We start from the raw sequence: 27389 nt of genomic DNA on the forward strand, positions 1-27389 counted from the left end.
TTGCCGTCAAAATCACATAACTATCCGCTGTTCTATCGATTGCCCAACAGTAATTTGTTTACCCATGGTCTATTCACTCATATATTTAGAAAAATTATAATTTCCTCGTTGTTGTTATTTGTCTGTTATTTTATTTCGCACTCCACAATTATCTAGAATTATCTACACACCTCATTCGCTTGCAAATAAGGGGATTGACAACCCTCTTGACCAAGTTGGTGCAAGTTATTTTCCCTTTTGTGTGCCGCCACTTAAGATGGTTGAGGATATATTCCTATTGGTTCTATAAACCTTGGTTTCTTAATCGAGGGAAATACTTATCCGCATTGTGCTGCGATAACCCGTTCCTCTTCACGGAAAACCCAACGAAGATCACAAGCATCATGCCCCGATGGTGGAGACGCCTCCATTGAGGGCCGCGAGTTCTGGCACCCAGCTGCAATGTTGTCCTAGAGAACGCAATCCTCGCAGTTGTGTGCCTTCTCATGGTCCATGGGTGCATCATGGGGCACGTGGTAGACGATCTGGAAGATGTTGTTGTTGTGTGCCGGCGTCGATGACCCATGGGGAAGCTCTGCCACACGCATCGCAGGAGGATAAGGGGCTTTGTGCTCGGCTTGGTCGACGCACGACGGCGGAAGGAGCATGGAGCGGGAGAGCGTCTGGCTGTCATTTCTCAGATAAGTGCGTGCAGCGTCAATGAGATTAGTGATGCGCTCAAGCTAGGTATCATAGCCATCGTTAGCGGGGATGTAGCGCAAAAGGTCATGGGCCATGAGTAGTGCAGCACACGGAGCATGAGGGTCACGATGCACGATGGAGGAGATGGTGGCGCAGTAGCCATGCACCTTATCGTTTACAGAAGGGTGAATGGAGGAGGCCACACGCTCCCCAACATGCTTCGTGGCGGCTCGGGGGCGCCACCTCATGGCGCCACGGGGGGCGGGTGCCCTAGTGGGCGCTCGGCGCACGATGCGCTCCTCGGGGCAACGACTTCATCCATGTCGATGCTTGTGTTGAGGTCGAGTGAACGAAAACAACAAGTCCGCCTACTTGGCGCACCAAATGTCGGACTCTTGGATCTGCGTGCACGAGCTTCTCCAGGAACGAGGTTCCACCGCTGGGGGCTTGGCTTGCGACCTGCAACACGACGACAAACACAGCAAGGTTGACGGTGAACCCACTCCTCCTCATCGGAATTGACGAGGACACATGAGCTACCCACTATCGGGCCACCGATGGCACAAATCCCTACTCCTTCTTGTGATTTTGTTGCCTTGGAAAAGGAAGAGCTTGAGGATCCAGTACACGAGTTCTTTAGGGAGATATTTGCTTGATCCCCTTACATGGACGTGTCCCTTCCCCCTTTGTAGTCTGTTGGTCCTCTTCGTCAAAAATATCAGCAGGCAAGGGTGGCCACAGAGTGGCAATTTGAAGGGGGACACGAGCCATGCCTATCCTGACTATAGGCGGTCTTCGCCTGGTAAAGTAGTCTTCGTTACGTATCTGTGGGCTCGATGATGACCTTCATCCTACAACATCGATCTGCTCTGATCCTCTATCACCAAAGCAGTACCATTTTGCTACCTTCTTTTGGAGGAGCAACTGGCGCTGCCTCCTAATCACCAGAGGGGCAATTGTGCATGTCCGTGTCAGCTGGCATGATGTCTGCTGAGCTTTTCCACGCAAGTGCGCCGCCCATGTGGTGGGTGCGGTCCCTGCGGTTAGCACTGACGAGGTTGTACATTAGGGGTAGGGCCATAGACCTGCATTCCTGGGCCCGCCTAAGGCCCCACATGATTATCAATGTCCTAAAAAATATCGGTGCAGTCTTGGTATCTTTTGGGAAAACAGGTTCCCACATAGATCCTCAAGGTCACTCGGAGCACGTTCGGTCAGTCGGACGCGCCCCTACACTCGGACCAAAGCAAGGTGTGTACCACGAAGAGACTACAACGTCAACAGACTTAAACTACCACACGAAGTGCAATGAAGACCGGCGTTACCAGTAACACCGGAGTTAGAGTTGCTGATACTAGTAACTTCCGTAGTTATTAGCATTAACTCACCATTGTAATGGTGCTTGGCCGGTCATGGCGCACTCTATATAAGCTGCACCCGAGCTCCTCGATAAGGGTTGAGTATTCCGTATTCTCACACCCCCATAAGAAAACTAGCCTCCGGGATCAAGACGTAGGGTCTTTACCACTCTCGAGTGGGGCCCGAACTTGTACGTCAGAGTGCAACAACTGCGCCATAGCTAGGCTTCACCCCTCTTCCGTACCCTGGTACTATTGTCAGGATCATTCCCACAACAGTTGGTGCCCACCATGGGAATTTCCATTCTTTCCTTCATCATGATGACACTCAGTGGCGAGATCCTATTTGGTTCCCTCAACTTCGTTGCCGACGACTCGGCGTGGCTGCAGGACGCGCCATTGGGCACGGATGCTCTGCCCGCTCGAGGTGCTTCACACTTTAGCGCAATGGCGCACGAGGTCCTGACTCGACATCCGTCGGTGCCGTACCATTCGGTGCCCCCACGTCCCACTACATTTCATTGCAAGTTCTCTGTGTGCTCATGACTGCAGCGGTGGATCAAGAATGTTGTGGCCCTTCAGGCATGTCGCAGCAGGTGGCCATGCTCAAATCAGATGAGCCCACCGTCAGCCTTTTCCCTTCATCCGATGATGATTTGTTCGACGACTCCGACTACCAAAGCAACATGGATGTTGCAAAGGTCTTGATGGCCGACATGGCCAGGGGAGGAACCCCTGGTTTTTTTCCACGGAATTCCCACATAACGATAGTAGTGAGCGTCATCATGCCGACTTCGGCCACCATGTTCCCCAGCCGCTCACTGAGCAGCAGCGGGAGGAACTTAGGCGGAGGAGCGAACAAGTTCTCCGTACCCCCATCACCAAGAATGCCATGGAGGATGTACCCTTGGAGAAGGCAAGCTAGGCCACTCTGGCCGAGCGCGAGCATGTCGAGCGGCTTCAGTGCTGACTCGACGCCCGAGCAGCGTGGGATTAGCCCGATTCCAGTTGCAACCAACGGAGTTTTTTTTGAACGATCAATGACACAACATTGAGGTGATGCAAACACCTTTACAGAACCTGGTCATGGCCACTCGAATTGTTGATTCCATTCTGCCGAGTGATTTTGCGGCTGGGGAGGGCATTCCGCAGATCCAAACTCTGTTGAAGACTCCCGTGCAGCAGAACTCTGCAGTGTTACAATCACAGTATTGCATCCACAGAAAATCCATCCGAGCTGACACGATGCAGTCGGCACCCCGTCCTCATGCATCCGGAAGACTCCAAAGATCTCCTGCTCTTCCAAGAGGTCCGTATGGTGATCGGAGGCATGATTATCGGGTTCGCAGCAGGAGGCCTCCCCGAGGAAGTGGTTCATTTGAACTCCGACCCCACGACCGCAGGCCAAGCCCCAGTCGACACACGGGATATGAAGGCGAGTGTTACCGTGCTCCCCAGCTTAATCTAAGGTCTATAACCATGCTAAACATGGTTGATCAGTCGCGGGTGGGTCGGGGAGTCTCTGGTCTTGAGTGTTTCAGCAGACACATCTGCGAAGCGGAGATCCCCTCCAGTTACCAATTGGCTACATGGATAGGCAAGTTCAACGGTGGGTCAAGATGGAAACTTGGCTCAAGGATTACCAAGTGACCGTCCAGATAAGCGGCAGCGACGACTTCGACGCGATGAAACACCTGCCTTTCATGTTAGTCGGGTCGGAGAGGGCATGGCTCAATCCACTTCCTCCTAGTGGCATCCAAAGCTAAGGGACCTCGTTCAAGTGTTCATCAAATCATTCGAGGGCACTTACAAGTGCCCGGGTGGCCTGAGGAGTTGTAGCACTGCATTCAAAAGAGCAACGAGACTCTCTGAGAGTACATCTAGCGATGGACCACGCTGCACAACACCGTGGAGAACATCACCGAGCAGCAAGCCATGTGCGCCTTCAAGGCAGGCACTCGGTACAGGGAGCTCATTATCATGTTTTGTCAATCGTGGGACCTGTCCCTCAGTTGCACCATGTAAATTGATAATCGGTATGCGAACATCAAAGAAGAAGACAGCCTCCATAGCGGCAACGGCCGAGCTTGTGATGCTATCGGAATCGAAGATCCATAGGATCCAGAAATGATCAAACTCTAGGGTGCGCTCGCTCTCCTACCCTATCCTACATATCAACTTCACGGCGACTCTCTAATAGCCTGAGTTAAGGAAGACAAAAAAGAATGCACATGCAGTTTACCTAGTTTCAAGCCACCTTGCAGTGTAAACCCTACTCCTGCTTGTTTGGATGGCTTGAGGTGGAAGACGAGTACAAAAGGGGGGTTCTCTCCCTAGTGGAGATGATGGATCCTTGCTACGGAGGCGGGGCCTCTCTTTTATACTATCCTTAGTCCTCTTCCCCCCCCCCAAAAAAAACACACATTGGGCAGGTAGGGTAGCCACAACGACCATTTTTAAAGGAGAGAGGATTACAGTACACCTTGACAAAAGTGGACTTCGCCTGCCAAATCTCTTCGATGTGACGCACTAGTGGGCTTGGGGTGACCTCCTTCCTGCTGAGCCCCCAGCCTTGGTCCTCTTGCACCAAATGGGAAACCTTTGGGGGTTGCTTTGGGAGCCCGCCAGCTGGCCCCACTTCCTTAGCACCAAAGTGGAAAGTCTCCCTACCCGTGCCCACTAGTACTGCTCCTCGGTCGCGTGTGCACCCCATGTCACCCACGTGAAGATGTAGGGTCATCATACCTTGCCTAGTCGCCCTTGACGAACCTGTCCCACGAGGGCCTCACGGGTGGCCTCATGATGCGACCTTGCAGCGGGCGACACCTCGTGGTCATTGGCGACGATCCTCTGGGCCTTTCCTCGTGAGGCGAGGGCCCTCACGAGTGTATCGCCAGCCGGTCTTCCACCAGGCCGAATTTGGCTAACGTGGCGCATTGCGCCCGGGGCCACAGGCCAACGGGCCTGGGTAGCCCCGATCCCAGGGGCCCAAGTGTAGCCCCTAGGCCCGTGTTGTGCACGACCCCACTCGATGGGAGGGGCGAAGCGACGTGGGCCCCAATCGCATGCGGGCCAGGCTCGACGTGTGGCGCCCGACCATTCGTGGGACGCCCCTTCTCTCCATGATGCCTTGGTAACCGCCCCGAGCTGGCATAAAGCATGCATGCATAGCATGTACATCATTGCTCTTCCTTGTCCTCCATTGTGTCCATGTCCCTTCCTTCCCGCATAAGATTGCCCCCATCTACCAAGCGACCTTTGCCCCTTCACCCACAGCATCGCCACAACTCCCCTAGCAGCAAGAGCAAGGAAATGGAAGTGGCGGAAGGGTGCCCCACACCGGAATCTGCCCTGGGTAGGTCCACAATGCTAAACTGGGAGGGGATCGACAAGGTCCTCCCCACGGTCGCGGTTGACACCAGTGAATGGGGGCCAACCAAGATCTTGCCGGCTTGGACTCCCCTCACTGAGTTGGCCGCATCCTCCGTCACCCTTCATCTTTCCGCAATCTTCTCTGGCTTGCTTCCCCCGTTCTCGGAGTTCTTCAATGCCATTCTCACACATTACCAAATTCATGCGCTGCATCTAGATCCGAGATCCGTTCTTCTTCTCTCGTTGTTTTCCTTCCTCTACGAGGCCTTCCTCGGTGTTCTCCCCTCGGTGGCATTGTTCCGGAACTTCTTATCCCTCCGATTGACTGCACCCGACCAACACTCTAGGTGTGCGTCCTTCCAGGCCATGGACACGATGGAGGGTGAGTGCATTGATATGAGGATCGATAACACCACTGAGGGCTTCAGGCGGAAGTGGGTGTATGTCGACACAAGTAGTACAACCCCTGCTATTGACCCCATCATCCCCGGCGGCATCGAGCTTTGGGTGGGGGCACACGAGGCTTGACGACCCAAGGTTGACGCCAGTGTGGAGGAGTTAGAAACCTTGAGGGAGGCTTGGGTGACGGCCACGCTGGTCGTGAAGGAGTACCTTAGGCAGCGGATTCCCCCCTTCAATGCCACTCCCGCCCGATGTGGACCTTCTCCGGGCTAGATGACCCCATGCGGCTAATCCGGAGCACTTGCCAATCAACACGCTCGATAGGGTGCTCCAGATCTTGATTGGCGAGACCATCGGCGGCCTTCCCCACGGGGGTGCCCCTTGTACAAGTACAAGAACATGGAAGACCTTGTTTGGATAATACCCCGCTTCAATCATAGGGGGCTACTTCCGGGGGCCACGAGGGGCCTCGGGACAGCCTTGTACTGGTGGGTTCTGAACCGGGGGCTTTGACGGGCCGGAGCCCCCAGCCGGAGCTGCGGGGGGCAGCGGGCGCCTGTCTCAAGCCTGATTGAAGGGCAGTGCCGGTGCGCTACCGAGGGTGCTGAAGAGGAAGAGATGGGACGCCAAAGATGATTGAGTGCCTCCCCCTTGTCTCGCTTGCTTCCATGCCCTAGGTGTGGCTGACCCCTCCTTTCATGCGGGCTTCTGGCGAACAAGAGGTCCAACAAGCCCCTGGCCTGGCGCGTGCCCTCCCGCCGTCGGCCAGGGCCGTACGAAGTGGTCCAGGCATGCCGGACAACCGTTCAAACAACGCATATGGTCACGACACGGCTCCACCCTTGCCCCTTGAGGACGCGGGGCGAAGGGTGGCGTCTCACCTAGCACCTCCCGTGAGAAGGTGTGCGGGGAAAGACATGTTGATGGGCCCCTCGTGGGCGCCCCCCTTCACGACGATTGTTGGGACAGAGGGAATGGAGCCGAGAGCCGACGACCTCAAGGAGCCAACCGCCCGAGAGGGTGCTCCAAGGCCTTAGCAGTGATGCCTAGCCTTGATGGGATTGGGCGAGCATCAGCTGGGTCTCAACCCCCAACGGGCATTGCTGGAGCCTCCGGGACCCAGTTGGTGGATGAAGACGCTGGGCCCGAGCGTGGACTGGGCCATGGAACTTGTGGCCTCTAGAACCTTGATCCTCCATGACCTCTAGTGGAACGCCCTCAGCACGCTGGCGTGGCTCGGGGTAGAGCTTCAGGACGCTGATGCGCTCTTTGTCGAGGAGCGTCTGCGCTTGGCTCGTGGGTGACATCAGCTTGACGTGGCCGTCAAGCTAAGTTGCCAGCAACACGAACCGACATGCACGAAGGTCGAAGTGTCCATCGCTGCAGTGAGGGAGGAACATGAATGCACCCTCCACGAAGACAAAGAAGCGGTCGAGCACCGCGAGGCTACAGAGGTCCACTGAATTGTGTGGACGCGCAACGAGTTAGACTACTGAATTGTGTGGACGCGTAGCGGGAGCTTTAGGCTTCAAACACCACATCAAAGCAGCAGCTTCAAGGAGAGAGGGTCGAGGTGGAGGGAGTGCACGAGCTTGCCCTCCGTGAGGTAGGTCTCCGGGTCCTTGACCAGCAACTTGCCTTGAAGTCATTGGAGTTGGGCTTGGAGCTCAAGCGGCTCAAGGCACTTGCCGGAATCGGGGCTCCTCGGACCCGGAAAAGGTCCGAACTCTTAGGTGCGCTCGCTCTCTGAAAGGACGTGGATGTCGCCTAGGGGGTGAATAGGAGCTTTAAAATAATTATGGTTTAGGTTTGAACAAATGCGGAATAAAACTAACATTTAATTTGTCAAGCACAAAACCTAAAACAACTACGCTCATCTGTTGGAGATATGCCCTAGAGGCAATCATGTATGATGATATTTCCTATGTGTTTATGAATAAGGATAGTCCTTGAAGATTATTAATGATGTGTAATTAACAAGTATGTGACTTGTTTGTGAGACTATGCATTGTATGATGACTGACCTAAAGAGTCCCTAGTCGAAAGGGTTGTGTGGACGCACAACGAGTTAGACTAGCATATGACACGGTGGATGGTTCGGTCTCACTGGCCATGTAGCATTGGAAGCTAGCCGCATAATATGACTCAGAAAGATCTGGTTGGATTCAACTACGAATCCAAGCCAAGATAAGGTCTGAGTTGGACAGATCCAACTATGAGACACAGCGATAGGTCATCTTTGAGTCTCTAGTACAACATACGTTCTATGTCCTAAGACCTGAGCTATCACATGTACTCGGGATGGTGACAGACTTACTTTGGGCTGACCAAATGCTACTCCGTAACTGGGTAGTTACAAAGGTAGTATTCGGGCTTATCCAGATCCATGTTGCGAGACATGGTCGAGAAAGAGGATTTGTCCCTCCGATCAGGAGAGATATACTCAGGGCCCCTCGGGTGATCCGACCTGGATAAGCATGGCCATGTGATGAGGATTATGAGATAATCCGAATTGTGGTCGGATTCACCAGAACAAGAAAGAGGTCGTGCGGCAACAAGGATGACCATATCGCCTTGAGCACGACAATGTATATCGTGTGGCAAAGGGAACAAAAGTATGAACTACAGGTTCGCCTAACCAGCTTTATCAGATACTTGGAGTCGGCGCGTCTTGCTAGATACCGCTACCCACTAGCCGAGTCAGACGTGGTGTGACTCGCGCCCAAGTGAACGAGAACCTAAAGGGTCGCGCGCTTAAGGGAAGGAACACATGGGCTTTAGGGTCCCTGTGAGGCCTAATAGTTGAGCCTACGTCGGACGCCTATATATAATGGAGGTGCGGCACACCTTTTCAAGAGATCGCTTTGGTGCCATCGTTAGGGTTTTGCAGTTGCGAATAGCCACATCCACTCGCCGCCGACCGTGTGATCGGACCTAGCAGTCAACCGCAGGGTGTGTTCCTCCTGCACGTGCGGATACCATTAGAGGCGGTGCACTTGCGCTGCTCCAGCGAGCCTGTGCGCGGGATCCGGCGACCGGCCTCATATGGGTGATCGGACCGATGGCACGAGGGAGAACACACAAGGAGGAGCGAAACCACGCGGACGCGCTGCCCCAGCTCTACTTCTGCTACACGGCACTGCGCGTCTAGTGGTAACGATCTGTGATCCATCTCCATAGCATGTTCTTGGATGTTCTACGCGTAGGAATTTAATTCGCTTGCGCTCAACCTATTGTAGAATCCAAAAGTGGTATCAAAGCCTCTGCTAGTGGTTTTAGATTCGGATCGGATTCATATTTGATATGTGGAGGCGACGGATGAGATCCGTCGTCGTTCAGAAGTTCGGCTATGTGCACGGTTGATGAGATCAACTGCACATCAAGGAGACCTCACGAGGAGACCTTGAGGTCCTCATGAGGAGACCTCGAAGTCCTCATGAGGAGACCTCCTAGGCAGACCTCCTGTGGAGACCTCAGGAGGAGACCTCCTGAAGAGACCTCACGTGGGGGACCGCCATGTGCGCGGCACCTTGTGTCCTCACGAGGTGGGCCTCACGAGGCGGGCGTCATGAGGTGGGGACTCACGAGGATGGCCTTGCAGAACCGTTGTGTGCGTAGCGCCTTGTATTTCATACACAATCACACAACCCAGTAGAATGCGACTCTATGGATGAGTTTGTTTTGCAGGTTTGATGTGAATAGTATGGCTCATATGTATGTGATGCATGTGTGTAATTTAACATGACCTGTGTGTCATGATTGTCAGCCGGCAGGAGCCAAAGAGCTGTCATTGTATTGTATAACGACCTGCATGTCGACTTGTGATTGTGTGTAAATTCATTACTAGTTGTAGTAGTTGGAGAACAGAGATCAAGTTCGAGTCTTTGGCGTCCCGGCGTGACGGACAAGATGGAGCACTGCACTGGTCATCGGAGTTGGAGCCGGCCACGGAAGGATGTCCATGAAGGAGCCATACTATTTCACATATTTTTGTTTATATGTGATTGATATTGCTTCTTTTTCTACACATGTTAGTATGGTAGAAACATCCCTCATTAATATCAAGCACGTTGCCATTCCGGATGTTGCACCTACGCACGTCAAGTACGTCTGGTAGTAGGCTCATAAAATTGAGGTGCTGCTAGATGTCCTTGAACTGGAGGGTTTGTGTCGGACACGGACATGCACTGCTTCAGGTTAACTTGACAAGGCTATCAAAATGGTTTTGGGCCTTGTGGCAAAGAAGGTCGGGAGCCGGGGTATGAGATACCTACCCGACCGATAGGAGTCATATAGAGATACAATTAGCAAGGAGTTGCTTACCGAATATGCAAGTTGTCTAGCAATGATGCTAAATCTCACTAGTCGCTCGCGCTAGACGGATCCTGAATCACTGAGAGTTTGCGGAGTGATGCCGACTTCAATGGGAGTAGTTATATTTAAGGCTTGAATTACACTACGTAAACACATTGCTTAGTGATTGCATATTTTCTATTGTAGCTCAATGGCACCACCTGCTCAAAACTTTGCATTGAAATCAATTCTGGAAAAGGGTAAACTGAATGGAACAAACTTTACCACCTGGTATAGAAATTTGAGAATTTTTCTCAAGCGCAATAAAAAGGAACACGTTCTAGAGGATCCACTTCCATAGGCACCTGCCGACAATGCTAATGTCGCAACCAAGAATGCCTACCAGAAACTCGTTGATGAATCAAACGAGATCAGTTGCCTCATGCTGGCTTGCATGGATCCCGATTTGCAACAACATTTCAAACACATTTCGGCTTTCGATATGATCGAGGGTCTCAAGAGCATGTTTCACGTGCAGGCTAGGACCAAAAGGTTCAATGTCTGGTGATCCTTTATGGATTGTAAGCTGAAGGAAGGTGATCCACTTTGCCTGCATGTGATCAAGATGATCAGATACGTCCAAACTTTGGATGAGTTGGGTTTCCCGCTTTTGGATGAGCTGGCCAATGATGCAGTTCTGGGTTCTCTTCTAGCTAGCTATGGTACGTTCATCTCGAACTATCATATGCACGACATGGATAAGAAGCCCACTAAATTGCATGGGATGCTCAAGGTGGTAGAGGAGGATATTAAGAAAGGCACGCATCAAGTGTTGATGGTGCATAACTCAGCTAAGATCAAGAAGAGTTGGTCCAAGAAAAAGGGTATGGCAAAGGGCACGGAGAAGGTTGTCTCCAGCGCTGAGCCGAAGTCCGGACCGAACTCAAAGACCATTTGCTCTCATTGCAAGGAAACTGGTCACTCGAAGAGGAATTGTAGCAAGTGGCTTGCTGAGCATGGCAAGAAGGCCGAAGATGCTTCTTCAGGCAAAGGTACACTTGTTACATATGTTATAGACATTTACCTTGCTGACATACTTAGTAGCTCTTGGGTATTCGATACCGAATCGGTTGTTCATATTTGCAACTCGATTCAAGGGCTGGTAAGAACTAGGCGTGTGGCACAAGGGGAGATTGACATCAGGGTCGGCAAGAAAGAAAGAGTTGCTGCATTGGAGGTCAGCACGATGCAGCTCCAAATTCCTTCTGGATTTATTTTTGAATTGAATAATTGTTATTACATTCCTACACTTAGTCGGAACATTATTTCTGCCTCATGTTTAATGAGTCAAGGTTATGAATTCAATTTAAAGGACAATGGTTGTTCATTTTATTTGAAAGGAATGTTCCACGGCTATGCACCCATTGTAGATGGGTTATTTATTTTGAATCTAGAAACGGAATCTGTCTATAACGTGAATGTCAAGAGGCATAAGCCTAATGAGATAAATCCGACATACTTCTAGCATTGCTGGCTTGGACACATTAGTCCGAAACGCATGAAGAAGCTCCATGATGATGGACTCCTAACTTTGTCTGACTTCGGGTCATTCGAGACATGTGAATCATGCTTGCTAGGCAGTGATGTGTGTGGTCCAATGAGCACAACGGCCAGGGGTGGCTATCAGTACTTCGTGATGTGTGTGGTCCAATGAGCACAACGGCCAGGAGTGGCTAGCAGTACTCCGAGTTGTTTGAGCTTATACACAGTGATGTGTGTGGTCCAATGAGCACAACGGCCAGGGGTGGATATCAGTACTTCGTCACTTTTACCGATGACTTGAGTAGATATGGATATATATATATTTGATGAGGCCCAAGTCACATACTTTTGAAAAGTTCAAAGAGTTTCAGAACGAGGTGGAAAATCAACTCGGCAAGACAATAATGGTCTTACGATCAGATCGTGGATGTGAGTACATGAGCCATGAGTTTGATGATCATCTGAAAAGCCAACCTTGTTGGACATGGTCCAATCGATGATGAGCAAATCAGATTTACCCTTGTCATTCTGGGGATATGCTCTAGAAACTTCAACTTTCAAACTTAACATGGTACCGTCAACATCAATAGACAAGACACCACATGAGATGTGGACTGGGAAGAGTCCTAGTTTGTCTTTTCTAAAGATTTGGGGTTGTGAAGAATTTGTCAAGCGACTCATGTCGGGCAAGCTTACACCCAAGTCCGATAAATGCATATTCGTGGGATATCCGAGGGAAACCTTGGGATACAGCTTCTACAACCGAGAAGAGAACAAAGTGATTGTTGCTCGGAACGGGGTTTTCCTAGAGAAAGAGTTTCTTAGTAAGGAGGCCAGTGGGAGAACGGTGCGACTCGAAGAAATTCGAGAGCCACTCGGGGACAACTCGGTTGGTGATGAGATCATACCAGAGTCGGTCACGGAACCCGTAGTGGATTCGGCACCGGAGCCATGGAGGTCGGATAGATTGTGCAAAGTGCGTGATGTGTTGTTGCTAGAAAGCGACGAGCCGGCCACATATGCAGAAGCGATGATGAGCCCACATTCCGAGGCATGGCTTGAGGCCATGAGATCCGAGTTAAAGTCCATGGATGATAATCAAGTCTGGGACTTGGTTGATCCGCCGCCTGGCGTAGTAGCCATTGGTAGCAAATGGGTCTTTAAGAAGAAAACCGATGTGGATGGAAATGTTCAGATCCACAAAACTCAGCTTGTCGCTAAAGGTTATCGACAAGTTCAAGGAATTGACTATGATGAGACTTACTCACCAGTAGCGATGCTGAAGTTGGTGAGGATCATACTAGCTATAGTTGCATATTTTGATTATGAGATATGGCAGATGGATGTCAAAACAGCTTTCCTTTATGGAAATTTAAAGGAGGATGTATACATGATACAACCCGAAGATTTTGTCGATCCAACTAACGCTGGTAAAATATGCAAGCTCAAGAGATCCATTTATGGATAGAGGCAAGCATCTCGGAGTTGGAATATTGGTTTTGGTGAAGTCATCGTTGACCTTGGCTTCATCAAGAACGGAGAGGACTATTTTTTATACAAGATGTTTAGTGGGAGCTCGGTAGTATTTTTGATCTTGTATGTGGATGACATACTACTGATCGGAAAGGATGTTTCGATGATGAACTCACTCAAGGAATCATTGAATGGCAAGTTTTCAACGAAGGACCTTTGAAAAGGATCGAGATGGACCTAGAGGGGGGGTGAATAGGTACAAATCCAAATTTTAACAATTACTTAGCAATTTTAGGCTAAAATGCGGAATATAAGTGTAAGCCTAATAATTGCTATGACAAGGAGTAAGCTATTAGGAGTGAAGCAAGGGAAGCGGTAAACAATAAGCAAATACAAGTATGTAATAAGGATTAACACAAGTAGAGAGTTAGGGTTAGGAATAACCGAAACTCCGAGAGAGACAAGGATGTATCCCGATGTTCACTTCCTTGGAGGGAAGCTACGTCACCGTTAGAGGGGCGTATGTTACCACGAAGGCACACCAATGCCACGAAGGCTCACCCTATTCTCCCTTTGAGATAACTCCACGAAGGCGTTTCTCAACCACTAGTGGTAATCCTTGAGGTGGCTTCCAAACCTTCACAAACTTTCCGGGGGATATCACAATGGTTTGATTCCTCTCCGAAAACTCCTACCGCCTAGGAGTCTCCAACCTCCAAGAGTAACAAGATCACGGGGATTGCTCAAAACTTGCTCAAATCACAAATCACTTTGGTGGGAAGGAGGAGAGGGAGACGATCTATCTTTTGATTGGAACAACACTCTAAATGGCTCACAAATGCTCTTGGGATCTAGCATTTAGTGTAGACAAGAGTGAGTGAGAGGAAAGGTGTTCTTGGATGTATCTTAGGTGTGTTGAACACCCTTTCACGAGGTGGGAGAAGAGTATATATAGTGTGGAGTGAAATCCAGCCGTTGGAGCTGCAATAAGTCACACAGGGTCGGGACGTCCGACACTTGTCGGACGTCCGGGCGTCCGCGAGGGGCTGGACATCCGACAGAGGTCGGACGTCCGAGACCTGTAGGAATGACTGGAATTTATCTGAGTTTATCAGCGGCCGGACGTCCGACAGTGGTCGGTCGTCCGAGGCCTGTAGATGTGCATGAACATGTTTGAACTCATCAGCAGCCGGATGTCCGGAGTGGCCCGGAAGTCCGTGTTATACAACACAATTTCTTCTGGTGGTGGCTTCCGGATTTCCGACGGGGGTCGGACGTCCGGAGCTCGAACATCCGGAGGGGGGCCGGATTTCCGAGATATAGTGCACACAAACTACTGGTATTGACCTCCGGATTTCCGGAGCCTGGCTGGATGTCCGGACCTCGGACGTCTGGAGGGAGCCGGATTTCCGAGATATAGTGCACACAAACTAGTGGTGTTGACCTCCCGATTTCCGGAGCTTGGCCGGATGTCCGGCCCTCGGATGTCCGGAGGGAGCCGGATTTCCGAGATATAGTTCCTACAAACTACTGGTGTCTGGCTGCGGATTTCCGAAGCCAGCCGGACGTCCGGCCCTTGGACGTCCGGAGGGAGCCGGATGTCCGAGGTAATTGGACATATATTGAGTTCTAGATAGTGGAAAGTATGTGGTGTTTGATATGGTTGTAGAGATGTGGTATGAGCAAGTTTATCACAAAGCCTATGATCCCCTCTTAATAGTGTGGGATCCCTATACTCAATATCAGTAAACTCAAAAGACTATTCTACATCATCTCTTCTTAATCCCGAGTCTTCTCGAAAATATGAATCACCAATCTTTTCAGGCAACCTTTGGCACATAAATCTTAATCTACTAAAGTACTTGCCGTCTTGAGATACACTCAATAAAATAGGATTAGTTTCCTATGTATGTGTTGTCATTAACACCAAAAGACAATTAGGGGCATAGCATGCACTTTCAATCTCCCCCTTTTTGGTATTTCATGACAACATATACATAGGTCTCAAAACTATTAACCATACATTATAGTCTAGGAGATATTTTAGTACGGAGCTCCCCCTTAGGATATGCATGATAAAGAAATCGAAGCTCCAAATGGATCAACATGGAAGAATAATAGATCATCATAGAAATAAAAGAGCAAGACATAATAGTCTATGATGATATCATAGCAAATCACAACCATTCATAAGTAGCCATACATGAATTGTATCCATTACATTAAATCTCCAAAGACTAAAAATGACGAGAATAAAATTTTAACTACGATACATTACTCCCCCTTTGGCACCAAGTACCAAAAAGGGAGCCATCAATAACACCAACCAAACTCAGAGCTCATCACCATCATCATCAGCATCATCAGCCAAACCACTGCCCCCAGCCTCGTCAAAGAACTCAGACCACTCAGGACCAGAAGGGAAGCCAAAATCAATGGAAGGAGCAGCAGGAGGGGCCTCATCATCACTCACAGTAAGATCGCCCGAGGCTCTCAGACGAGCCTTGAGGGCATTTTGAGAGGAAACTAAGCGGGAAACCACATCATGGGTTTGACCACACTAAAAGGAGACAACCTTCATCAAAGCAGAGTGAGCTTTGCCAAGGAATTTGGCAATGCGACCGATACACGCGGAGCTAGATGAAGGGGTGGCGGCCCGTGCAGCAGTGCGGCGAGTGGTAGTAGAGGAAGAAGGGGCGTTCTTGGGAGCAAAATCATTCGCCATGTGAGCGGGAATGGTCCACTTGCGATGGATGTGAGTGGTAGCCACAGAGAAATCAACAACGTGGTTAATAAGTGCCTGAATGAAATGAGCATGAGGAAAGGCTCGCTTGAACTGAAAGCTAGCAAGCCGAATCTCATGCCATAGGAAATGGGGCACATTGATTTTGGTCTTGGGATTCTCGAACAAGTGGTACATGATATCGATACAATAGCCACTTCAAGAACCCTTATCACTCATCTTGGGGTAGATGGTGCGGATGACACACTGAAAGATAATGAAGAAAGGTGAGCGCCAGATGGATACCTGGTTAAGGTCCTTCTGGTGCTCATCCTCATCAAGCTCACGGAGTGGTTTGAGGAGGTGGCCACACACTTCAATATTCTTAGGTGCATGGTTAGGATCATCCTTATGTATTTTATGACCGGTATGGGGAAAACCCAGAGCAGCAACAAAAGTAGCATAAGTGGCTTTGAGGCGCACGTCAGAGGTCATCCAAGTGACAGTGTTCTCGGAGCCAAAATGACATGTGGCATAGAATTGGTGGATGGGAGCAGCATTATAGTCGCAATGAAAAGCAAACGGGGCGGCAAGCCCCGAAGACTCAATAAGCTCAATGGCACCCGGATATTTCGCCGGGTGCTTGCGAATATGCTCAATATCAATGTAAAGATGATTAGATAAGCCCTTAGGAACTATGACCGTGGAAAAGATGTCAGCCTGGACGTTTGTGCGAAAACGTGAATCCGTAGAATCACTCCCGACCTCGTATTGATTTACGTCGCGGCGGAAAGTAAAATAGGAAGCAGCCCCAAGAGTGGTAAAGTTGGTGATATCACGACCTAACGTGACAGGGGGCTCTAAAGAGATGCGGCGAGCTTCACCTTCAGGCTGGGCAGGAGGCGGTTGTGGCATGTAGGAGGCCTTGCGAGACCCGAGCTTGGACCTGCGAGTGACGGGTTGAGGAAGTTCCTCGGCTGCAAGCTCCTCCTGGAAGTCGGGGTCAGCATCACCAGACCGTGATGGAGACGGCGACCGCCGGGGCGGAGAACGCCGGGAAGCCCGTTTGAAGGGACGGTGTGGCTCATCCGATTCCGACCCCGTGTTCATAGGGATGCGAGAGGATGAGCCGGCCACGTTCTTCCGAGCGGTGTGCTTGGTCTTGCCCATGGAGCCCTATGCGGATGAAGAATCCCCAAATGAGGAACGAACAAGGAGAGACAAGGGATAAATCAAATCCACGCGAGAGGAGACGGAGGAGCAACCTGAGATGGATCCCGTGAAGGGTACGGACGGAGGAGTAGGAGATCCGCGGAAGAGATCGGTTCGATCTCGAGGAGGGCGGCTTTGGGGAGGAGCTCCTCGAGCTGCTCCCAGGGCTGGCGGCGGCGGCTGGGGAAAATGGGGCGGAGGTGATTAGGGCAAAAGGCCCAGCCCCTCACCCAGCTTTATATAGGGGCCCCGAGGCGTCGGACGTCCGAGAGGCGTCGGATGTCCGGAGGTTTTTCTGGCGTCGGACGTCCGGAGGGTTTTCTGGCGCCGGACGTCCGAGAGAGAGAGAGGGGCCAGTACTGGTAATTTTGTTGTGATGATGATGACTTTCATGGTATATATATATAAAACAAACTATGAGCACTGATTTTCTAGAAGCATTAGATGCATGAAATGGTTTGTGCGTGCGTGGTAAGCTTAAAAACACATGGAACTACGACGTACTCCCCCTTAATATATGTGCACATCAAGACACAACCATAATGTGAGTGTATGTATGTGTGCAAGATTTCAAGATGTGTTGTCAAGCTCCAAGATACCAAGTTCACGCCTAAGTTGACAGAACCTAGCTACGCTAAGTGGCTTGGTGAAAATGTCGGCTAACTGCGTGTCGGTACCCACATGGGTAATATCAATGTCACCCTTTTGCACATGGTCTCTCAAGAAATGATACCTAATATCAATATGTTTTGTGCGACGGTGATCAATGGGGTTTACGGAGATCTTTATGGCACTTTCATTATCACAGAGAAGAGGAACGTGTCGATACATGATGCCATAATCTTTCAGTGTTTGCCTCATCCATAGCAGTTGAGTAGCACAGCTTGCGGCTGCAATATATTCGGCCTCGGCCGTGGAGAGAGAAACACAGTTCTGCTTCTTCGAGGACCAACTAACCAACGAGCGTCCAAGAAACTGACATGCACCGGAAGTGGATTTCCATCCCACTTTATCACCGGCCCAATCCGCATCAGAATACCCAATAAGATCAAACTTTGCATCCTTAGGGTACCATAAGCCTAACTTTGGGGTGTGAACAAGGTATCTAAGAATGTACTTAACCGCCGTGTGATGGCTTTCCATAGGGGAAGCTTGAAATCTAGCACATATTCCTACACTTAACATGATGTCCGGTCTACATGCGCAAAGGTAAAGCAGCGAACCAATCATGGAGCGATAAGTAGATGGGTCAAAATGAATACCGTTTGAGTCTTCATTTAGAACCACATCAGTGGCCATGGGTGTCTTCATTCGTTTAGCATTTGTCATATCAAATTTCTCAAGAATGTCCTTGAGATACTTAGTTTGAGACAAGAAAATCCCTTCTTGAAATTGTTGTATTTGAAAACCAAGAAAGAACTTCAAGTCCGTGTTGAGTGACATCTCAAAGGTCTTGGTCATGGAGGCCGCAAACTTCTTGCACAAATGGATGTTAGGAGAACCAAAAATGATGTCATCTACATAGATTTGGCATAAGATCAAATCACCATTTTCCCTCTTAGTAAAAAGAGTGGGATCAATCACCCCCACCACAAAGCCATCATCTAGTAGGAACTTCTTAAGATGATCGTACCAAGCACGGGGTGCTTGTTTAAGACCATAAAGTGCATTGTGAAGTTTATATACATGGTCTTTGTGATGAGGGTCAACAAACCCAGGTGGTTGTGATACATATACCTCTTCTTGTAGAGGACCATTAAAGAAAGCACTTTTCACATCCATTTGATACAAGGTAAAACCATTGAAAGCAGCATAGGCCAATGAAATGTGAATGGACTCAAGACGGGCAACAAGGGCGAAAGTTTCACCAAAGTCCAAACCTTCAACTTGGGAGTACCCCTGTGCTACTAACCTTGCCTTGTTGCGTAGAACAGTCCCGTTCTCATCTTCCTTGTTCTTGAAAATCCATTTAGTTCCAATAACATTATGTTCTTCAGTTGGTCGTTCTACCAATGACCATACTTCATTGCGTGTGAAACTGTTTAGCTCTTCTTGCATAGCAAGTAGCCAGTCGTTGTCACATAGTGCATCCTGAACCCTGTGTGGCACGGTACTAGAGACAAACGAAAAGTGAGCACAAAAGTTTGTTAATTGTTTACGAGTCACTCTACCTTCCGATACGCCTGTGAGGATGTGATCAATATCAACACGACCGGCCACACGAGGCATGATGGAGGTCAAGGTTTCACGAGGTTCAACTTCGTTTCCATCATCAATGTCCTCAACATATGGATCATTTATGTGCGGAGGAAGATATTCCTCTTCGCGTTGCACCTGTTGAGGTTCATCATCAAGCATATCCATACTTTGGTCTACCTCTTGAAGATCAACTTGTTCTTGAGTGTCATCTCCGACTTGATCCTCAAAAGCTGACATGATGGGTGTGCTAATATCTTGTGGAGGTACGGGTAGTGAACTATCTTGAGGATGCGAGATGTTCTCATCATCTTCATCATCATCATGGGGTCTTTGTTCCATAGGCAGAAGTGCACCTACACCCATGTTTAAGATATCTTGTGGAGAGTCTTCTTCACCTGCATCATTTAGATCAACTTGCTCCCCATGGGAGCGGTTAAATTCATCAAACGTCACGTCACAGGTTTCTATAACACATCCAGTGGATTTGTTGTAGACTCTGTAGGCGTGAGAGTTTGACCCATAGCCAACAAAAATCCCCTCAGTTGTTTTGGATTGAAATTTCCCTAACCGTTCCCGTTTGTTGAGGATGAAGCATTTGCATCCAAACACACGAAAGTACTTAACATTGGGCTTGTTCCCAATTAGGAGCTCATATGGAGTTTTCTCCAATATTGATCGGAGGAAGAGTCGGTTTGATGCATGACATGTTGTGTTGACGGCCTCAGCCCAAAAGCTATGTGGTGACTTGTATTCATCTAACATAGACCTTGCCATTTCCACAAGTGTCTGGTTCTTTCTCTCTGCTACACCATTTTGTTGGGCGGTGTAAGGTGCGGAGTACTGATGTTCTATCCCCTCATCACTAAGAAATTCTTCGAGGGTGTAGTTCTTGAACTCAGAGCCATTATCACTTCTTACTGCCTTGATGTCCTTGTCAAACTTCCGCTGGGCTTGTTTGGCAAAGTCAATGAAAGTGACCTTCGTCTCGTCCTTGGACTTGAGAAAGAACACCCATGTATATCTTGAGTAATCATCAACAATGACCAGGCCATACTTTTTCCCTCCAAGACTTGCCCATGAAGGAGGCCCAAAAAGATCAACATGAAGGAGCTCTAACGGCCTCTAAGTGGATACAACGTTCTTGGGTGGATGTCTTGATTGATGTTGCTTCCCAGCTATGCATGCACTGCACACAACATCTTTCTTAAAAGACACATTTGTTAGTCCAAGGATGTGATTACCGTTTAAGAGATTTTGAAGATTTTTCATGCCAACATGGGCAAGCCGACGATGCCACAGCCATCCCATGTCGGCCTTGGCCATTAGACAAGTTGTATGGAAAGTGCTCTCTTTCGAGAAATCAACCGTGTAAAGGTTGCCATCCAACTCTCCAACAAAAGCCACTTCAAGAGTGTCTCTCTTAAAGACTTTCACATCCGTTAGTCCAAATAGTGTGTCATAACCGACGGAAGCCAATTGACGAACTGAAAGTAAATGATATTGAAGAGATTGGACAAGCATGACATTTGCAATAGACATATCATTAGTGATGGCCACCTTGCCCAACCCAATTACCTGCCCTTTCGACCCTCCACCAAATACAATGCTCATGTATGGTCGAATGGCTTGCATGAAGTCATAGAGCAAGTTACTATCTCTAGTCATATGATTGGTACATCCACTGTCGATCACCCATTTTGCTCCACCGGAGAAAACAGCCTGTAACGAATTAATACTTGGTTTGAGGTACCCATTTTGTCATGGGGCCTTTCACATTAGTTACAAGAGTCTTAGGGACCCAAATAGCATAGAATCGAAATGCATTACGGGGACCAACGAATTTTAAACTTCTCCTTCCTTTGATTTGCGTAGTACATAGGATGGAGGCATGAATTCGGTTGTCTTGTTGTGAGTAGACGGACCCCTGGTGGCCGATCCACTCACAACCTTACCTTTCTCCGAGTGTCCCTCTGGTACAAATATTTCCTTAAGAGGAGTGGTACACTTCAGAGGAGATGCACTTTTCTTGGCAATGCTTGAGTTGAACCCAAGCCCTTTCTTGGCGACACCTCCATTGTGTCGACTTAAGATCTCATTGAGAGTCTTTTGTCCTTGTGAACATGTCATGAGACCTCTGTCTAGCTGTGCCCTTAACGTACAGTTTTCCTCAAGGATAGATGTCAGTTCACTACTAGGGTTAGTAGTGCAGGTATCAACATTGATAATAGGTGAGGAGTAGGCCTTAGCTAGAGTGTCAAGATAAGTGATCTTAAGTGCCTCAAAGCTCTTTGTAAGAACAGTGAGTTTCTCTTCCTTGTCTTTGAGAGACAGGGATAGATGCTCACAGTCCTTAGAAAGAGAAGCATGAGAGTTCACAAGTCGGTCTTTATCATTTAGTAATTCTCTACACACATTTTCAGTCTTTTTCAAGGAGACAAAATCATTAGCATGTTTATCAAGGTTTTCACCTACTTTTGAACATAATACATCATTTTGTGCTTCCTCATAAAGAACTTTCTGCTCAAGGAGTTCATTTCTCTCCTTCTCCTCAGTGACGAGGGTTTCGAGTTCCTTGATGGTATTGGTGTGCTTACTCACCATTTCCATAAGTATGCGAAACATAGTGAGCTTCTTTCCTTTAAGAGAGCACATAAATTTGTTCATTTTAGCAAACATGGGATTATCTAAATCATCATTCTCATAATGATCTTCCGCATCAAGATACTCATCAGAGTGGGTAGAAGCTAGATTGAAAGAGTTTAACCGTGGGGTTACCTTAACCTTATCATGGGAGCTTTGGTCTTCCCCATCTCCCATGGCAGTCTTTGCCATCAAACACTTGTGAGCGTTGCCCTTGTAGTCCTTCATATAGTTGTAGTGAACAACATCACCACTTTTGTTGACTAGCCTCAAGGTACTCTCTGTATCTTGAGCTACTCCGGCAACTCCACCAACATCTTCTGGATCTGATTCTTCTTGTGCAGCCATTGCTCTTCCATCTGTCCTCTTGGACTTGGAGTTCATAGGGTTTGGTAACTTCTTCTTTACAGAGGTCTTTGGAAACCTTGGTTTGTCTTCTCTCTTCTCATAAGGGCAGTCGTTGGAGAAGTGGTTGGTTTCCTCATAGTTATAGCATTTCCTTACCTTCTTCTTTGGAAATCTTCCCTTGAACTTCCCTGCACTGAACTTCTTCACAAAGAGAGCAATGTCCTCAAACGACGGGCTTTCATCAGAGTCAACATCATCACCATCTTGACAGTCATCATCACCTTCTTCTTCTTCACTTTCTTCTTCGTCATACTCATGCTTGGCTTTCAAAGCAAGATTGATCTTTGATGTTGAGGTGCCATGCATGGCTAGGTGCTTTGTTGCATTTGCCTTTGACTCTTCAAATAATTGGAAAGTGGATATGATGTCATCCGGAGTCATTTCTTTGAAAGCATGATGCTGTTTCATGTCCCATACCATGTGATGGTGATATGGAGCAAGAGCGTGAAGTAACTTGTCCACAAGGAATCTCTTGGTCAGATTGAAACCATCTTGCGTCTTGTCACAGTCACATGACTCAATGTCTGCGGCGAGAGTCATGAGCCGTTCTAGTAGCTGCTTGGGAGATTCACCCCTTTCCATACAGAAATTTTGTAATTGCCCCTTGGCAATTTCATATTGGGCAAGCCGAAGAGTGGAGGTACCGGTCTTGGTCCTTATGATGCTGTCCCACAATTCCTTGGCACTTGTGATGTGAATGTAAGGTCTTCGTTGCTTGTCATTCATTCCCTTTCTTATGCACATGATCGCAGTGTCATTGAGATGCTTGTCATAAGTTTCTCTAGGCGTGAGGCATCTTGGATCAACAGGATTGTACCCATGCTCGAGGATGTCCAGCATCTCATCATTGGCGTACCTAAGATGATCCTGCATACCAACTCTCCACAAAGCAAAATCTGAATTGTCATCAAGCAAAGGAGGTTTTCCTCCAGGATTGTACTTAGGTTTCTCAATTTGAGACTTAGCATAAAGCCATGGAACACTGGTTTGGTTCCTCTCCGGAGGAGGTTGGCCAAATGAAGTACCGTGCACGTGGGGCCGTGAGGCCCTCGGGGATGTGGTTGTCCCCGTGGTTAGTGCTGCTAGTCTCATTTGAATTAGGGACTTAAGAGAAGCATCATGCTCCTCTTTTTGCTTGGCAAGGGCCCGTTCCAGGTCCTCAGAGGTGAAAGACTTGACTTCCGAGGAAGTCCCGTCCCTCTACACTGGAGCTACCGTAGCTAGATTCACGTCCATCTTGCTCTAGGGCGGTTAAGCCACACAAATAGAGCACGAGGCTCTGATACCAATTTAAAAGGATCGAGATGGACCTAGAGGGGGGGTGAATAGGTACAAATCCAAATTTTAACAATTACTTAGCAATTTTAGGCTAAAATGCGGAATATAAGTGTAAGCTTAATAATTGCTATGACAAGGAGTAAGCTATTAGGAGTGAAGCAAGGCAAGCGGTAAACAATAAGCAAATACAAGTATGTAATAAGGATTAACACAAGTAGAGAGTTAGGGTTAGGAATAACCTAAACACCGAGAGAGACAAGGATGTATCCCGATGTTCACTTCCTTGGAGGGAAGCTACGTCACTGTTAGAGGGGCGGATGTTACCACGAAGGCACACCAACGCCACGAAGGCTCACCCTATTCTCCCTTTGAGATAAATCCACGAAGGTGTTTCTCAACCAGTAGTGATAAGCCTTGAGGTGGCTTCCAAACCTTCACAAACTTTCCGGGGGATATCACAATGGTTTGATTCCTCTCCGAAAACTCCTACCGCCTAGGAGTCTCCAACCTCCAAGAGTAACAAGATCACGGGGATTGCTCAAAACTTGCTCAAATCACAAATCACTTTGGTGGGAAGGAGGAGAGGGAGACGATCTATCTTTTGATTGGAACAACACTCTAAATGGCTCACAAATGCTCTTGGGATCTAGGATTTAGTGTAGACAAGAGTGAGTGAGAGGAAAGGTGTTCTTGTATGTATCTTAGCTATGTTGAACACCCTTTCACGAGGTGGGAGAATAGTATATATAGTGTGGAGTGAAATCCAGCCGTTGGAGGTGCAATAAGTCACACACGGTCCGGACGTCCGACACTTGTCGGACGTCCGGGCGTCCGCGAGTGGCCGGACGTCCGACAGAGGTCGGACGTCCGAGACCTGTAGGAATGACTGGAATTTATCTGAGTTTATCAGCGGCCGGACGTCCGACAGTGGCCGGTCGTCCGAGGCCTGTAGATGTGCGTGAACATGTTTGAACTCATCAGCAGCCGGACGTCCGGAGTGGCCCGGAAGTCCGTGTTATACAACACAATTTCTTCTGGTGGTGGCTTCCGGATTTCCGACGGGGGTCGGACGTCCAGAGCTCGGACATCCGGAGGGGGGCCAGATTTCCGAGATATAGTGCACACAAACTACTGGTGTTGACCTCCGGATTTCCGGAGCCTGGCCGGATGTCCGTCCCTCGGACGTCCGGAGGGAGCCGGATTTCCGAGATATAGTGCACACAAACTACTGGTGTTGACCTCCGGATTTCCGGAGCTTGGCCGGATGTCCGGCCCTCGGACGTCCGGTGGGAGCCGGATTTCTAAGATATAGTTCCTACAAACTACTGGTGTCTGGCTGCGTATTTCCGAAGCCAGCCGGACGTCCGGCCCTCGGACGTCCGGAGGGAGCCGGATGTCCGAGGTAATTGGACATATATTGAATTCTAGATAGTGGACAGTATGTGGTGTTTGATATGGTTGTAGAGATGTGGTATGAGCAAGTTTATCGCAAAGCCTATGATCCCCTCTTAATAGTGCGGGATCCCTATACTCAATATCAGTAAACTCAAAAGATTATTCTACATCATCTCTTCTTAATCCCGAGTCTTCTCGAAAATATGAATCACCAATCTTTTCAGGCAACCTTTGGCACATAAATCTTAATCTACTAAAGTACTTGCCGTCCTGAGATACACTCAACAAATAGGATTAGTTTCCTATGTATGTGTTGTCATTAACACCAAAAGACAATTAGGGGCATAGCATGCACTTTCAACCTTGGTGAGGCAGTGTACATTTTAGGCATCAAGATCTATAAAGATAGATTGAGGAGGCCGCTCAGCTTGAGCCAAAGCACGTACATAGACAAAGTGTTGAAGAGCTTCAACATGAGTAAGGCCAAGAAAGGGTTCTTGCCTGTCTCACATGGTATAAGGCTAAGCAAGACTAAGACTCCTATGACTTCTGATGAGATAAACCGGATGAGTAGGGTTCCATATGCTTCGGCAATAGGATCCATCATGTATGCCATGCTATGTACTCGGCCTGATATTTCCTTTGCAATAAGCTTAACAACAAGATACCAAGCCAACCTAGGTGAGAGTCAGTGGGCAGCGGTGAAAGCTATTCTGAAGTACCTGAAAAGGACTAAAGAAATGTTCCTAGTTTATGGAGGTGAGGAGGAGCACAATGTAAATGGTTACGTTGATGCTAGTTTCCAAACCGACGGGGATGATTGTTAATTGCAAATAGGATTCGTGTATGTCATGAAGGAGGAGCAGTAAGCGGGACGAGTTCCAAGCAAGATACAGTGGCCGACTCCACAACAGAGGACGAATACGTGGCCGACTCCACAACAGAGGACGAATACATTGCTGCTTGTGAAGCCGCAAAGGAAGGTGTTTGGATTCAGAGGTTCTTGGAAGATGTTGGGGTGTTTCCGGGCTGGTAAAAACCGTTCGACCTTTATTGCGATAATTCAGGTGCCATCGCACATGCAAAAGAGCCAAGACAACACCACAAGACCAGGCACATAGACCGAAAGTGTCACCTGGTACGAAAGCTCATAGCGAAAGGTGACACTAATTTATGCAAGATTCATACGGATGCAAACATTGCTGATCCGTTGACTAAGGTGCTTCCACAACCCAAGCATGAGGGGCACGTTAGAGCTATGGGCATTCGATGTCTATTTGATTGATTCTAGTGCAAGTGGGAGACTGTTGGAGATATGCCCTAGAGGAAATCATGTATGATGATATTTCCTATGTGTTTATGAATAAAGATAGTCCTCGGACATTATCAATGATGTGTAATTAACAAGTACGTGACTTGTTTGTGAGACTATGCATTGTATGATGACCGTCCTAAAGAGTCCCTAGTCGAAAGGGTTGTGTGGACGTGCAACGAGTTAGACTAGAATATGACACGGTGGATGGTCCGGTCTCACTGGCCATGTAGCATTGGATGCTAGCTGCATAATATGACTCACAAAGATCTGGTTGGATTCGACCCAACTATGAGACACATCGATAGGTCATTTGTGAGTCTCTAGTACAACATACATTCTATGTCCTAAGACCTGAGCTGTCGCATGTACTCGGGATGGTGACAGACTTGCTTTGGGCTGACCAAACGCTACTCCATAACTGGGTAGTTACAAAGGTAGGTTTCGGGATTGTCTAGACCCATGCTGCGAGACATGGTCGAGCAAGATGGGATTTGCCCCTCCGATCAGGAGAGATATACTCATGGCCCCTCGGGTGATCCAACCTGGATAAGCATAGCCATGCGATGAGCATTATGAGATAATCCGAATGGCGGTCGGATTCACCGGAACGAGAAAGAGGTCATGTGGCATCAAGAATGACTATATCGCCTTGAACACGACAATGTATATCATGTGGCAAAAGGAACAAAAGTATGAAGTATAGGTTCGCCTAACCAGCTTCATCGGATACTTGGAGTCGGCACGTCTTGCTAGAGACCTCTACCCACTAGCCGAGTCGGACGTGGTCTGACTCATGACCAAGTGAACGAGAACCTAAAGGGTCGCACGCTTAATGGAAGGAACGCGTGGGCTTTAGGGTTCATGCGAGGCCCAAGAGTTGAGCCTACGTCGGACGCCTATATATAGTGGAGGTGCGACACACTTGTTCAAGAGATCGATTCGGCACCGTCATTAGGGTTTCGCATGAGTTGCAAATAGACACCTTCACCCGCCGCCGACCGTGTGATCGGACCTAGCAGTTTGTCGCATGGTGTGTTCCTCCTGCACGTGCGAATACCATTAGAGGCGGTGCACTTGCGCCGCTCCGGCAAGCCTGGAC

Source organism: Hordeum vulgare, chromosome 6H, assembly GCF_904849725.1.
Source record: "Hordeum vulgare subsp. vulgare chromosome 6H, MorexV3_pseudomolecules_assembly, whole genome shotgun sequence".
Taxonomy (NCBI): Eukaryota; Viridiplantae; Streptophyta; class Magnoliopsida; order Poales; family Poaceae; genus Hordeum; species Hordeum vulgare.